General features: G+C 47.4%; 1 pseudogene; it reads left to right on the forward strand.

Moving 5' to 3' along the window:
- The first annotated feature begins 7170 nt into the window (after positions 1-7170).
- LOC125621804 (E3 ubiquitin-protein ligase TRIM7-like) lies at positions 7171-15205 on the forward strand (annotated as a pseudogene).
- The last annotated feature ends 234 nt before the right edge of the window (positions 15206-15439 follow it).

The raw sequence follows: 15439 nt of genomic DNA on the forward strand, positions 1-15439 counted from the left end.
GTGTCTGACTACAGTCATGTTATTACAGTCACATCCAAAACCATGGCTAAACTGGAGTTAAAGTGGATCAATTACTTTTTTGATCAGTTACTTATTAGAAATACTTGGAGAATTTTCTCAGGCACTCTATACAAAGTATGCAAATACTCTGCTGCTAACCCAATCAGACCTAATACTGTCCCATCCCCCCCAGCCTTACTTGGCATACTTTGTATGTAAGAGGAGGAGAAAAGGTTGTTGGAGTTACTGAACAGGATCAGACATCTGAAATCCACACAGTGGAGCTGACCAGAAAATGGAATTTCTCTTCTGTGGGAAATTCTCATTCTTCAAAATTTGTGTTCATTTCACAGTGGGACAAAAATCAATGCTTTGACATTTTCAGTCAAAATGAAACATTTTTGATATCTCCAAACCAAAGGTGTTTTTTTTAAAGTAAATTTGAAATAAAACATTTAATTTCAAATGTCAATTAAAAACCAAACATTCCATTTTGAATTATTTCCACATAAAATGACATTAAGTGGAAATGTCAATTTAAAAAACAAATCATTCCAAATGTTGATGCTGAACTCAACTAAAAAAAACGAAAACCATTTTGAATCTAATTCAAAGAGTTTCAGTTGACTCAAAACATTATTTTATTGCTGAGTTTTTCAATTTCACAAAAAGATTCTAAAGAACATGTTTCAGTTTGAATCAAACAATTATTTTCCCCAGAATTTTTGGGTCAGCCCCTGAACCAAAAGAAAACATTATTCACTCAGCTTTGATTTGCAGTATCTGGGCCACAAAATAGGAGTGCTGTCTAAAAATTTAGAACGTTTTTCATGAAAAATATTCTCTGCAAGAATTTCAGCTGGTTTAAAAAGAGAGGAAAGAAAATAACTTTGAACATTTTATTGACAGTCAATAAATGTGAGGTTTCAAATTGCACACTAACTGGTCCCATTCTGAATTGACAGTTTAATGACCGCAGTGGCATGGGAGGCAAGTGAACTGGTCCCTCCCCTTCTGCCCGAGCCCTTGCCCCTCTCCCTCCCACTTCTATCACACTCCCCTGCAGAAGCCCAGAGCATCTCTACTATAGCTGTAGTGTGCCCAACCCCAGCCCCGGAGTGCCAGGCGGTGTGGCCATGGCCCCAGCACCCCCAAACCCCAGCCCCAGGCCTTGCAAGCACCAGCCCCAGCCGCCCCCAGTCCCAGCGGCAGGCTGGCCTGCCCGAGCCCCAGCCTGGACCACAGAAGAGCAGGAACTGGAAGCAGGCAGGAGGGAGCCTGGGGACAGAGGGTGGGCGCGGCCACTCTGAGCTGTTTGGGGAGGTTCAGCCTCCCCTGGCTTATTATACCCAGTCCCAGTGAGATATTTTACCAGCCATCTCAGGGACACAGTGAGAGACGTCATTCCGGACCCATCCAGAACCAGGGGTGGATTCTCTCCTCAATGAAAGAGGCCGGCGGGAAAGTGAAGATGGGGACTTTGTTGTCAGTATCGAAAAATGTCACTTGTCCATCTTCATAGTCCAGATTAATCTCAATCTTCCTGAATCATATTCAGGATCTGGAGGGGGAGGGGCTGATTGCACTGGATGATCTCCACTCACCTCCAAAGTCCTGATCCCCACTTTAGGATCTCTCTGGCAACATCCATGTTTAAGTCTCTGTTACCCTGCCCCTCCCAGAAATGTCTCCCTGAGGTGATTCCTTCACAGTCCAGAACACAGAGAACGGAATAAAATCTCTCAGGATTGTCAGGCACAAATTTTGCAGAGTTTCCATCCATGTGGCACTTTTCTGACTCACAGACAGGTTGAGCTCATGACTTGCTGTGCTTGGATCCAGAGTCACATTTGCTGGGGAGAGAGAGAATCAGAGCGTTAGGGGCAGAGCTCAGCCCTGGGGGAGGCTGAGACCATTTCTCACACTCCCCAGCATCCACATTCTGGCTGGGACAGTCCTGGGTCCCAGGGAGCTGCCTCTCTGCCCTGGATGGCTGAGACTAATTCCACTGCAGTTCCTCCACTTGGCTGCTGAGGGCACTATTGTGGCTGCCTTTCTGCCTCCTCCCCTGCTGCATCTCTCTGCTCCCTCTGCTGGGGCTGCCCCATTCCCAGAAGCACAGTTGGGGCAGCTGCTGGCTGTAAGTGTCTATGGTTAAAGCCACCCGCTGCCCTAACCCATCCAAAGAGAACGGTGGAAGACGTGGAACAGGAGATCGCCTCTCTCCAGCCTAGGAAGAACCATTAATAGGACCCTTCCCAACCCCAGGCAAAGGGTGCAGGAGGTGGCAGCACTGGAGAGAGAGTCTCTCGCTAATCCAGAAACAGGGAGAAGCATCAAGAAAAGAGCCCCCATCAGCCCAAGGGAAAGGGACGTGGCAGTCCTGAGGGGGGACCTCTCCATTCATGTCTCTGAATTTAATATTTCAGACATGTAGAAATATTCACCAGAACCCTCCTGGTCAGAGTTAAGGGTGTTTGGATGCTGGGCAGTGAGAAGGTTTCTGTTTACTGGTGTGTGTGTGTATCCCAGAACCAGTTAGGTACCACCGGACAGCTGTAAGGGGAATCCAAGCATTTGAGCCCCAGGATCCCCACATAGTTCAAGCCTCTGGGACCAGAACAGAGCCCCTCCATTGCCCAAATCTTGGGGTCCCTAGGCACATCTCTAGCCCCTTATCCTGAGATCCGGAACCTGCTGCCTAGCCCCTTGGTGCAGACCCTTCAGACTTTCTCATGCTTAAACACACCATCTCCCAGCACAGGCATAGTTTGGCTGCTATATTTAGGGAGGGGGCAAAGCGTGTGCACACATGCATGCACAGACATGCACACTGAAGCCAGTTCTCTTTGTTCACTGGCTCTCTCCCCCGACCTGGAGAGATACCTGGGCTGCTGGTGCTGGGGGGGATGGGCCAGCTTAATGGTGGAGCCCCAGCTGCTGCTGGCTGCCACTCCAGCACCAGCTTCTGCAGTGATATCACTGATCTGGTGCTGCTGCACCTGCCTCCCTGCTGGGGCTGCTGCTGCTGCTGCCAAGGGGATACCACATACCGGGCTCCGGCTTCCCCCCACCCATTCCCATATTCCCTTCTCTTCCTCTTCCTGTCCCCACTGTCCCATGCCACCTGTAATCGGGTCTACAGCAAACCCTGTATGGAGCAGAGGGGGGAAGGGATTCTCTTATCCCTGCAGGCAAGCAGCCCAGGGTGACCAGATGTCCTGATTTTATAGGGACAGTCCCCATATTCAGGGCTTTTTATTTTATAGGCACCTATTACCCCCCACCCCTTGTCCCAGTTTTCCCCACTTGCTATCTGGTCACCCTAAAGCAGCCTGACCACACCCCCACACAGCTGCTTCAACTGCCAATCATGGATGCAGACACCCAGAGGTGCCACCAATAAGGGAAACAAGGCCTGCTATAAAAGGAAAGAGCTCAGCAAGGGTAGGAAGACCTGGGATGGAAAAGTGGGTGATATCTCTGTACTAGGCTGCGTCTAGAAACACAGTTCAAAGACACTGAAGTAGACCACTAGGCCTAATTAGAAGCTGGGGTCCAAGAACTGTCCTGATTAGGGACTAACAAAAGAAAGCTAGTTGGGGGCAGTGAAGACCCCATGAAACACCAAATCAAGGACTGGTAACACCACCCTTAGTACCTGACTCTGCACAGACTGGACTAGTGGTTCTGGGGAGCGTCAGTGAGATGATTATGAGACAAACTCTGTGCGTGTGTGTGTAAGGGGACTGTTGCAGCCTTACTAACATTCAGTGGCGGTGTTTTGGTTGGCTAGCTCCCAGTACTAAAAGGGGAAGGGTCTATGGGAAACCGGGACCCTGAGACTGATAGTCCCCAGAAACAATGGGGAGACGCCAATGCTCCAGGTCAGCCAGAATGACAGGGCCAGCAGGCTAATCAGGGAGTCAGAAGGCCAGGGAGGTCCCGTCCTCCGTGTGAGCTGGATTTGCCTGGGTCAGACAGAGTGGGGCTGAGCTAAGGAGAAAGCAGGGGCCCAAGCTAAGGTGGGGAGCAGAGCTGTGCCAGATCCAGAGGGACCAGAAAAGCAGCCCAGAGAGAGCAGACCCTGTCCTGGGAGCAGAGCTGCAGCCCCAAAGCCAGAGGCACAGCCCAGAGAGAGCAGACTTGCCCTGGGAGGAGAGCTGCAGCAACCAGAGCCAGAGGGGCCGGAAAAGCAGCCCAAGAAGCAGGTCAGTGCTGGGAGCAGAGTCACAGAAGCAGCCTGCAGAGCAGACCTGTCCTGGGAGCAGAGCTGTAGCAACCAGAGGCAGGGGGCCAAAGAAGCAGCCCAGGGAGCTGGAGGCAGAGCAGCAGCAGTGCAGAGACAGAGTGGTGGAGCTGGGGCTGGAGCAGTCTGGAGCTGGGTGAGGTGAGCAGCTGGGGAGAGCGAGAGGGACCCTGGGCAGCAGGCCCAGCACAGGGAGACGCCTCAGCCAAGAGGCTTTGCAGGCCAGGCGTGGATCGTAACCCCGACAGGGCGGGAGCGACACTGGGCAGAAGAGTCCTACCACTTAGAGCATGAGGCCACCACCAGAGCAAGTGTCCAACCCACAGCATCCCTACAGCACAGCCAGGGCCTGAGAAGAAGGCCTGGGACTTACAAGGAACAGACTGTGAACTGCCCTGACATTCCAGAGACACTGTGATGTTCCCTGCCCCAGAGCGGGGTGATGTGTTTCCTTTAACCTTTCCCATTTTTCCTTATTCTTTTTAAAATTAATTGTTGATTAAATAACTTTCATTTGCTTTAACTTGTATGTAATGGTCAGTGGGTCAGAGAAGTGCCCAGTGCAGAGAGAGTACACTGGAGTGGGGACACCCTAGCCCCTGTCCTAGGTGACCACAGCAGGGTTGGAGGTCGAGCCCCCCAGGAATCCTGGGCCCAGCCTTGTTGGGGTTACGAGGACTCTGCCAGACAGGAGAGTGGAAGGGGAGTCCTCAAGGGCAGGGAGGCCACTGGGTAAAGGAAGTGGGAGCGAGGACTCAGATCCTTTTGCTAGCCCACTTCACTGGGGTAGTGCAGAAGCCAGGAAAGTTCCCCACAATAGCGGGACTATTCCATCGCTTACATGTGCATCTGTCTGTCCCTTTCTCTTTTCCAGGTTGCTGTTACAGAGGAAAAGGATTGCCCAGTAGTTAAGGTACTCAGTTACCCTGAGCAGATCCAGGTTCAATTCCCTGCTGCATGTGAACTCGGGTAAGTCATTTATTCTGTCTGGGCCTGACTGTCCCCTTTCTAAAATGGGAGTAACAGCCCTTCCCCATCTCACAGCAGTATGCCTTGACTAAGTAAATTGAAGTTTGTGAGGTGAGTAGTGCAGTGAAGAGGCCAGATAAGGACCTGCAATAGCTAGAATGCAGCTGTTTCCTGTCCACATCAAATCACACAACATCACATTGGGGTGGTTGCAAATATCCGTGATTTCATACTGACTCTTTCAATAGTTGGTGTTTCTCTTAATGCCCCAGCTCCTGGAATCCTGTGACTGCGTGACAATCTCAGCTCTCTCTTTAACAAAGGTAAGTTTCTTGCTCTCATGGCTGAGTAGAAAAGTTTGAGAACATGACCAGAGTGAATCCTGAATGCTCAGAAAGAAAGAAACAAACAAAAGGTCCAGAATGTAATTTTTTTAGAAGAAAAAATCCTCATGGTCTTTTTTCAGCCAGCCTCATGATTTTTGAGTACATGGTGCTGACAATACTACATTGGCAGTGATCAGTTTGTTTTCAGGGCAGTGTTCTCCACCTAAGGCTCCAATGACCTAAATATAAAAACAAACATTCTCCTTTATCTTGTTAGTTCATCCTCACTGGAGGGGGGCTGTGCTCATTTGTTACTGGCAGTGCCCAGCCCATCTCCATGGGCATTCCCATAGCTTGCCATTTCTGTCTATTTCCCTTTCTATTAAGGGTGCTGTTTTAGATTAATAATGGCACTAAATTAGGGGGTTTTCCGGGTAGCAGATAGAGATTTAATGCCTGAATTCTCAGTGGCACAATATTGCCAACCCCAAACTTTTAAAAATCATGAGTCAGGACCCGCAAAATGACTAATTGCTTTAAAATCATGAGACTTAAAAATAAAAATGATGATAAATGTTGGGTTCTTTCTCTTCACCCTGTGGCTTCCCAGACCTTTAGGCTGCTCTCAGGTCACATTTTTAACTTTTTTTTCTGCAACCAAGAAAGCTAGAAACTTCCTTTGTTTAAAAAAATGAAAGTCCAGAGTCTCACATCATCACATGCTTCCAGGAGCTGGGGCTTTAACAAATGCACTAAATATCATGAGACGCATTATAGAATCATGGGTGTTGGTGACACTGCAGCCCCTTTACCCTGAACCAGAGCAGCCTTAGAAAAAATGAGAAACAGGCCTTTGAAACACTGATTCCAGCTAAACCAAGTTTTTGGCCTGTGAATTTAATATCACTAGACTTGGAAGGATTAGACATTATCAGTAGATGTCTGTAAATGTTGATTTCACTGTACACACACCGAAAAAAAATATTTCCATTGATAATAACTGAAAAATACAAATAGGCACAGTAAGAACAGTGCATCTTGAGAACTTATTAGAGTTTGATTTAAGAATATTTACTTTGCATATTTTCACGTGTGATGTTGACAATTTCTATTTTAATGGTTCTAAAGCTGGAACTTTTTGAATCTCTGTCTGTCATTAAATAATTGTCTGACCAAAATAGTGTCTGATCTCTCTTCCCCCTCCCCCCCCACCCCAATTTCCCACAACTATGAAAATTTAAATAAATAGAACTTGGAATGAAATGCTTAAAATCCATGTTTTTCTGCAGTGTGAAAGTTTAAATGAATAAATATAAAAATTGCTTTAAAAAATCTGTCAAAATTATGTATTTTTAAAAAATGAATTCTGCAAAGCCTGAATATCCCTCCTTAGACACACAGACCCTGCTCCTGCAAGCTCATCAGGACAGGTCCATCTGAAACTCATGACCCTCCACACTGGGACTGCAGCACCAGAGCCCTAATGGTACATTTTTCACAAAAGCTTCCAGGGCTGTAATGTTACCAGTGGGCTCCTCCCAGTTCAGCAAACAGCATCAATTCCAGAAGGGGAAACACGCAGTTGTTGCTGTAGGCGGGGTAGTTGCAAAAGGGGAGGGTTGCTATTTGTGTAGTCACATGGGAGGGATCTGCTACAGATGCCTCCTGCTCTCAGTGCAGACAAGCTGTGCAACAGACAGGCAGCTGGCAAATGTCCTAGAAATCGCCAAATGGCTGAGTTTACAGGCAGCAAAAGGAGCAGGAAGGGAGAGGCTTTGTGGGGAACACCAGGAAGCTCTGAAACTGTTCTGTGAAGAGGATCGAACCTCTGTCTGTGTGGTTTGCCATCTGTCCCGCGCTCACAGAGCTCACACGGTGGTTCCCCTAGCCTACAGGAAGCTGCCCAGGAGTACAAGGTAGGAGATTGCTGGCCAGTTTAATTAGGGTGACCAGATGTCCCGATTTTATAGGGACAGTCCCGACATTATGGGCTTTTTCTTATATAGGCTCCTATTACCCCCCCACCCACTGTCCCGATTTTTCACACTTGCTGACTGGTCACCATAAGATTAATGAGTAATAATTTTGGATTGTAATTACAGATTAATTTTACTTAATTTTATCTGGCACATGTGTGACTGCACCATTCAGCTCTATAAAGCCTTCATTGCATCAGAGATGCTATAACAAAATAAAATGATCTGGCAGTGGGGCAAGTAAGGCAAAAAATGAAATCTTTAAAGATCGCTTATGTGGGAAACTGTTCTCTCCTATGCTTAATGCTTTTCAAAACCAGCTTATACTGCTGAAATAAGGGAACTTTTTACAGAACGGACAGTGCTAAATGATCAGTGAGGTTTAAATCACAAGAGCTGTAGACCAGTCTATGTGAGAGAGTTGCCTTCAGAGTGGAGATGGGGAAGTTACAAGCTGCTGTTACTGATTTGTTTCATAGAATTTATTATTACTTTTATTTGCATCACAGTAGCTCTTAAAGACCCCAAATGAGATCTGGACTCTGCACAAAACAGTGACAGACAATCCCTGCCCTGAGTGGTCTAGAGTCTAAATAGACAAGACAAAGGGTGGGAGGGAAACTGAGACACAGAGAGGGGCAGTAACTTGCCGAGGGCCACCCAGAATGTCAGTGACTGAGCTCAGAATAGAACCCATGTCTCCCCAGGCCTAGTCCAGGGCCCTAATTACTAGGCCATGCTGCCACCTCAGCATCAGCCCTCAGTGAAGAAGTGTGTCCATTATCATGGTGTCTTTTCCTCCTAAAAGTCCCAGGCCCAGCAGGGAGATGACGTTTCCCACTGGGATTCTGAACTCCCGTGTTGCTCCTGGAGGGGTTAAACCAGAGGTGGGTAAACTATGGTGGCCCGCGGGACCCTCCTGCGCAGCTCCTGGCCCAGGAGGCTAGCCCTGGTCCCTTCCCTACTGTTCCCCCTGCAGCCTCAGCTCACTGCGCCGCTGGCACAATGCTCTGGGCGGCAGGGCTGCGGCCTTACCCGGTGCTCTGTGCTGCGCTGTGGCGTGGCTGGCTCCAGCGGTGCGGCTGCCTGTCCTGGTGCTCTGGGGGGTGCGGCTGTAGCACCACCAGGCAGCGCGGTAAGGGGGCAGGGAGTAGCGGGTTTTGGATGAGGCAGGAGTCCTGGGGGGGCAGTCAGGAATGAGAGGAGGGGTTGGATGAGGCAATCAGGGGCGGGGGGTCCATAGGCAGTCAGGACAGGGAGCAGGGGGTTTAGTTGGAGGGGGCAAGAGTCCCGGGGGGGGGGGACCGTTGGATGGGGCAGGAGTTCCGGGGGGGTTGGGGTCCAGGCCATGCCTGGCTGTTTGGGGAGGCACAGCCTCCCCTAACAGACCCTCTATACAATTTTGAAAATGCAATGTGGCCCTCAGGCCAAAAAGTTTGCCCTCCCTGGGTTAAACTCGGATATCAGCATGCACTAGAGGAGGTCACTGCGCTAAACGCTGTGTGGGACCCCGAGCAGCTTGAATTCACACAAAAGGGCTCCAGACAGTGCAGGTCCATGCCAAATACTATGGGGATTACACTGGACAATAGCAAACCTAACCTCTGGACGGTGCTGACATTTCTTAACCTTTTCCAATTCCAGTATATCTGTTTTGAGATGGGGCAACCACATCTGCACACAGTATTCAAGATGTGAGCATGCTGTGGATTTATATAGAGGCAATATGATATTTTATGTCCTATTATCTATCCCTTCCTTAATGATTCCCAACATTCTGTTTGCTTTTTTGACTGCTGCTGCACATTGTGGATAGTTCTCTGAAAACATCCACCCAATGACTCCAAGATCTCTTTCTTAAGTGGTAACAGCTAATTTTGACCCCCATCATTTTATATGTATAGTTGGATTATGTTTTCCAATGTGCATTACTTTGCATTTATCAACACTGAATTTCATCTGCCATTTTGTTGCCCACTCACCCAGCTTTGAGAGATCCTTTGGTAGCTCTTTGCCGTCTGCCTGGGACTTAACTAGCTTGAATAGTTTTGTATCATCTGCAGATTTTGCCACCTCACTGTTTACCCCCTTTTCCAGATCATTTATAAATATGTTAAATAGGACTGGGCTCAGTACAGACCCCTGGGGGACACCACTATTTACCTCTCTCCATTCTGAAAACTGACCATTTATTCATATCCTATCTTTTAACCAGTTACCAATCTATGAGAGGACCTTCCCTCTTATCCCATGACTGCTTACTTTGCTTAATAGCCTTTGGTGAAGGACCTTGTCAAAGGCTTTCTGAAAATCTAAATACACTATATCCACTGGATCCCCCTTGTCCACATGCTTGTTGACCCCCTCTAAGAGTTCTAGTAAATTGATGAGGCATGATTTCCCTTTACAAAAACCATGTTGACTCTTCCACAACAAATTATGTTCATCTATGTGCCTGGCAATTTTGATCTTTACTATAGTTTCAATCAGTTTGCCTGGTACTGAAGTCAGGCTTACCGGCCTGTAATTACCGGGGTCTCCTCTGGAGCCCGTTTTAAAAATTGGCATCACATTAGCTATCCTCCAGTCATTTGGTATAGAAGCTGATTTAAATGATAGGTTACAGACTTCAGTTAGTAGTCCTGCAGTTTCACATTTGAGTTCCTTCAGAACTCTTGGGTGAATACCTTCTGGTCCTGGTGACTTATTACTGTTTAGTTTATCAATTTGTTCCAAAACCTCCTCTAATGACACCTCAATCTGGGACAGTTCCTCAGATTTGTCACCTAAAAAGAATGGCTCAGGTTTGGGAATCTCCCTCACATCCTCAACCATGAAGACCAAGTCAAAGAATTCATTTAGTTTCTCTGCAATGGCCTTACCATTCTTGAGTGCTCCTTTAGCATCTCGATCGTCCATTGGTTGTTTAGCAGGCTTTCTGCTTCTGATGTACTTAAATTTTTTTGCTATTACTTTTTGAGTCTTTGGCTAGCTGTTCTTCGAATTCTTTTTTGGCCTTCCTAATTATATTTTTACACTTAATTTAGCGGAGTTTATGCTCCTTCCCATTGTTCTTACTACGATTTAACGTCCACTTTTTAAAGGATGCCTTTTTGCCTCTCATGGTTTCTTTTACTTTGTTGTTTAGCCATGGTGGCACTTTTTTGGTTCTCTTACTATGTTTTTCAATTTGGGGTATACATTTAAGTGGTGTCTTTTAAAAGTTTCCATACAGCTTGCAGGGATTTCATGTACCTTTTAATTTCTGTTTAACTAACCTCATTTTTGTGGTGTTCCCTTTTTTTGAAATTAAATACTACAGTGTTGGGCCTCTGTAGTGTTTTCCCCACCACAGGGATGTTAAATTTAATTGTATTATGGTCACTATTACCAAGCGGTCCAGTATGAATATGACACACTCCCAGTCTCCATTAATCAGGTTTCATTTCCTTGGTGGCCTTGATGTCATAAAGCAATTAGGATCAACAGTCACCTTGGGTTTTAGCTGGAAAAACACCCAGCTCCACACCCTTCTCAATCCTCAAAATAAAACCTTCCAAATCAATTCTGTTTCTTCAGGAAAAAATCCAGGCCCATTTGAAGACTCTGAGGGAAGAGGGAGAAAAGCTGCTGAGATTTAAAGTGACTGGAGAGGGGAAAAGCCGGGAGTATCTGGTAGGTGCCTATTGTGATAAAGAGGCAGAGACTGGTAGTGGGAGCTCTGTTTGTAGGAAGATTCCTCTGTGGCTTTGGTGAACGTGGCTTCGTGTGACTTTCTCCATGATCATGGATTGCTGGGTTAGATTCAAGTATAGACAAGCCCTAAGTTTCCATTGCAGTTAATGAGTTAATTTCTAGCCTTTCACAGAAATCCTCCCAAAGTGAACTGAAAGTGAACAGCTCTGCATGGATAACAATGTCTGGTCATTTCTTGCAGTGTTAAAATGTTTTTCTTTTTTCTCCCCTGGTATCTCTGTCAATGTCGTGCTGAGTCCTGCTTCCTGCTGCTCTGGATCTGAATTCCCAGAGACCATGAAAAACATAATATGCTGACCATGACAGACATGGAAACATCCCTTTAAGAGATATAGGTGCCAAAGGGGAAGGTGTGAGAGAATCCTCTCCCTAGTACCCATAGGGTAGAGTCAAATGTCAGAAATCTTTGGATTGTCAAAGAAGTTCTCCCTCCTGCACACTCAGCACTCCACGAAAGGACCCCAGGCTCCTTTCATGTCCCTGACCAAATTTTTCCCATTTTTATACAGAAACAAACACAAACTGAGAGGCAGAAGTTTGTGTCTGAATTTCAGGAACTGTGGCAGTTCCTGGAGGAACAAGAGCAACTGGTGCAGCTGGAAAATCTGGACAAGGAGATTGTGAAGATACAAAATGAAAATGTCAGTAAGCTATCCAAGAAAATTTCCCGTCTCAGTGAGCTCATCAATGATATAGAAGGGAAGTATCAGGAGCCAGTGAGTGAATTCCTGCAGGTGAGACTATGTTAGAAACATCCCAGATGCCAACACAGGAACAGGACAGCTGCTGAATCCTGGGCACTGGAGTCCAGCAGTCAGAGATCTCGGTGTGTGCATTGCTGAAATATGAATGACTATTGGTCTTTGCAGAGACACGGACACATTGATATTAGAGATGGAAAAGCCCCATTAGCTGAGTGAAACCATGGCCCTGGGGCCAAGGCAGGGCTGCTTTTCCCTGTATTTACAAAATCCCTTCCCTGGAATCTCAAGTGTGTGTATCAGGTGGGACTGAGGGGTTGTTGTTGGTTTGTTTGTTTTTTCCTCTCTCTCTCTCCTCTAGGACATCAGAAGCCTCTTGAGCAGGTAGGTGACTTTCTCTCCCTCCCACACACACTTCTCAATGATGGGAAAGAGTCTGGAGATATGTTAGAGCTGCATTTCCCCAAGCCTCTAGAGCAAAATGTGTTGACAGTCGCATTTTGAATACAAATCTCTGTAATTAACTTAATCCTGAAGTTCTCACCATTTTATAGAAGTCTCTCCATTCAGTGAGAGACTGACCAAAAGTGTTTCCTAGTGTTTCACATCCCTGGGGGACTGGCTGCCTCCAGATTGTAGGGATGGAATATGGGCCTTTCACTGCTGGGGCACTGGTTAACCTTCAGCCCAGGTCAGCAGTGACCCAGAGTCTTTGCCACCTAAGGACTGTTTGGAGACCTGTGTGACATAAGATGGGGAGGGGAGAGTTGGTGTCTCCGTCTAGATCCCAGTGGACAGATTTCTACAACACTTAACATGGGAACCTCCTGTCCTTCGGAGCATGGAGGCCATGGAGTGGCTTGCCCATGGAGACTCAATTAGTCTTTTATCCCCAAAGCTGGTCTCTCCAGGCCAGAGGTGAGGAATATTAATAGGACCTTCAGCGAGAAGATTGCACAGCCAAGACCTGTGCTGCACCTGCTCTGAGGCTGAGAGAAGTAGAGCAATTCTAACTCCAGGTCCATTAGAGCAGTGACTCACTAGCAAGAACTAATAATGAGTCAGTAAATGAAATAGAAGAATGTGAAATTATTTGTCTCCAGGTGTGAGAAGGGGAAGTTCCAGCAGCCAGTGGAGATTTTTCCTGAAGTGGAAAAGAGACTTGACAATGTCTCCAAGAGAGCTATTGCTCTAATGGAGAGACTGAGGAAATTCAAAGGTACTGAGAAGGGATCTAGGAGGGGAAATTGGGATGTGCCTCTGAGACTGTGGGAAGGAATGGGGCTCTGGCCAATTGATCAATAAATAGATGACATACCTATTGAATGAGAGGTGGAAAATAGAGAAACTGGGCAGGTGTCAGAACGTGTCTAATTAATTCATGACTTACCAAAGATCGCTACATTGAGGCCCACATTTAGCAAAATGGCCTAATTTTGGGTCCCTGGTTTTTCTCTCCCAGCTACAAAACTTGCAAAACCTGTGGGGGGTCACAGAAACAGGGGTTCTACTGTGGCTGGACCTCAGGACTTTCCTAGCCATGGGCCTCTGCCGCCACTGACTAGGGGAGTCACAAATTGCCGCCTCCCCCAGGGCTGAGCTCTGCCTCTAACGCTCTGATCCTTTCTCTCTCCTAGTGAATGTGACCCTGGATCCAAACACGGCTCATCCTGAACTCGTCCTGTCTGAAGATCAGAAAAGTGTGAGACGTGGGGACACTTGGCAGGATCTGCCCAACAATCCTGAGAGATTTGACACTGAGCTCTGTGTGCTGGGGTGTGAGGGAGTCACCTCGGGGAGACATTGCTGGGAGGTGGAGGTGGGGGATGGGCAATACTGGGCTGTAGAGGTGGCCAGAGAGTCTGTGAGGAGGAAGGGATGGATCAACTATAACCCTGAGGGTAGTGTTACCAGCACCCAGTGCCGAGAGGCTGAACAACAGCTTGAGTTGGTTCATTACCCGGTGTGCTACACCCAATCATTACAACGGGGTGGAGAAGCAGAAAAGTTTATTTGAAGCTTCAAATAGGTACAGGGAGATTTGAATCTCAAATCCTGTACCCAGAGCAGGAAGTTACACAGGCTTTTATACATCCTTTTTTTAAGCATACTTATTTAATAGCAAGCTGCCCCAAGTATCCATATAGCCAGCCAATCCAGTTCCCAGCTAGTTCTCTGGTTTTTTGGATTATTTGTTAAACTATATATAAAGCTGCTTTATTCAGCATTGTTTTTCCATATCTGTCCTGTTTGGCCTTGCTTAGTTTTAGGCAGTCTGACTCTGCAGCATATTGTTGCAGATCCTCAGCATAACTGCTGTGTGTGCCTCCAGGCGGGGGGCCAAGGACACCTGGGCCTAGTGCAAGGGGGCTTCATCGACACTCGTGGTCTTCCATCCCCTCGAGTTACCTAGTGGCCATGCCCCAGTGTCCCCAACAGTAGCGTCTGGGCTGTGTGGAGGTGGCAGGGTCAGTTCCAGACTCTCACCTCCCCTGATATCCGCCTGCCCCTGAGCCGGGTCCCCAGCAGGATCCGGGTTTGTCTGGACTGTGATCAGGGGCAGGTGACATTTTTTGATGCTGGTAACGAGGCCCCGATCTTCACTTTCCTGCTGGCCTCTGTCACTTAGGAGAGAATCCGCCCCTGGCTCCGGGTGGGGCGGGGATCCCAGCTCTGAGTGTGTCCCTGAGACATGGGGGAGGGGGGGAAATCCGCCTGGGGACCCTGAAATCAGCCTCTCTAGCCTCAGTCTCCCTAGTCTCTGTGACTCTGAAAGACTCCTGCTTTTACCGTGCCATCTCTATGACCCTGTAGGCTCCATGGTGTCTCTCTGGACTGTCAAACCATAGAGAGCAGCGAGTGGCTTCTCTGTCTTGATAGATCTCATTACCCCAAGGTTTGTGCACCTGTTTATCACCGTCCAATATGGGTCAGGAGGACTTGGGGGATCCTACCTTAGTCGGCCTCACTGAGAGGGGGGGAATAGCTCCGTGAGAATGAAAAGAAAAATAGGCTTCTCTAGCTGCAGTTTTCCCAGCCTCTATGACCATGGAGGACTCCCATCCCATTTTTTATTTGTAAATATAAACAGCACATACAGTGCCATTAAGAAAACTCTTCTCAGTTGCTGTGGCTCTCCTGTCCCTACACTGTGGTTATTAAAACTCATTCTTAGCTCCTTTTACTTCCCAACTTTGTTACATTCTGTAAATAAAACATTACAAACAATTCTTCTTCTTTGTTCCACTTTAATGTCCCCTCTGCCATTGTTGGGGGCAGGGTCCTGGGATTTGCTTCCTGACTTGGTTGTGTCCTCCCATACCTACAGGGAACATCGTGCCTCTAGGAGGAGAGTTTGGGTTTTACTGTGATGTGTCACTATCCAGCTGTGGCTCTTGTCCTGTACATACCCATGTCAATCAGGAATTGCTCAGCTGCGTTCTGCGGAGAGGTGACTGGTTA

Source organism: Caretta caretta, chromosome 14 (assembly GCF_965140235.1).
Source record: "Caretta caretta isolate rCarCar2 chromosome 14, rCarCar1.hap1, whole genome shotgun sequence".
Classification (NCBI taxonomy): Eukaryota; Metazoa; Chordata; order Testudines; family Cheloniidae; genus Caretta; species Caretta caretta.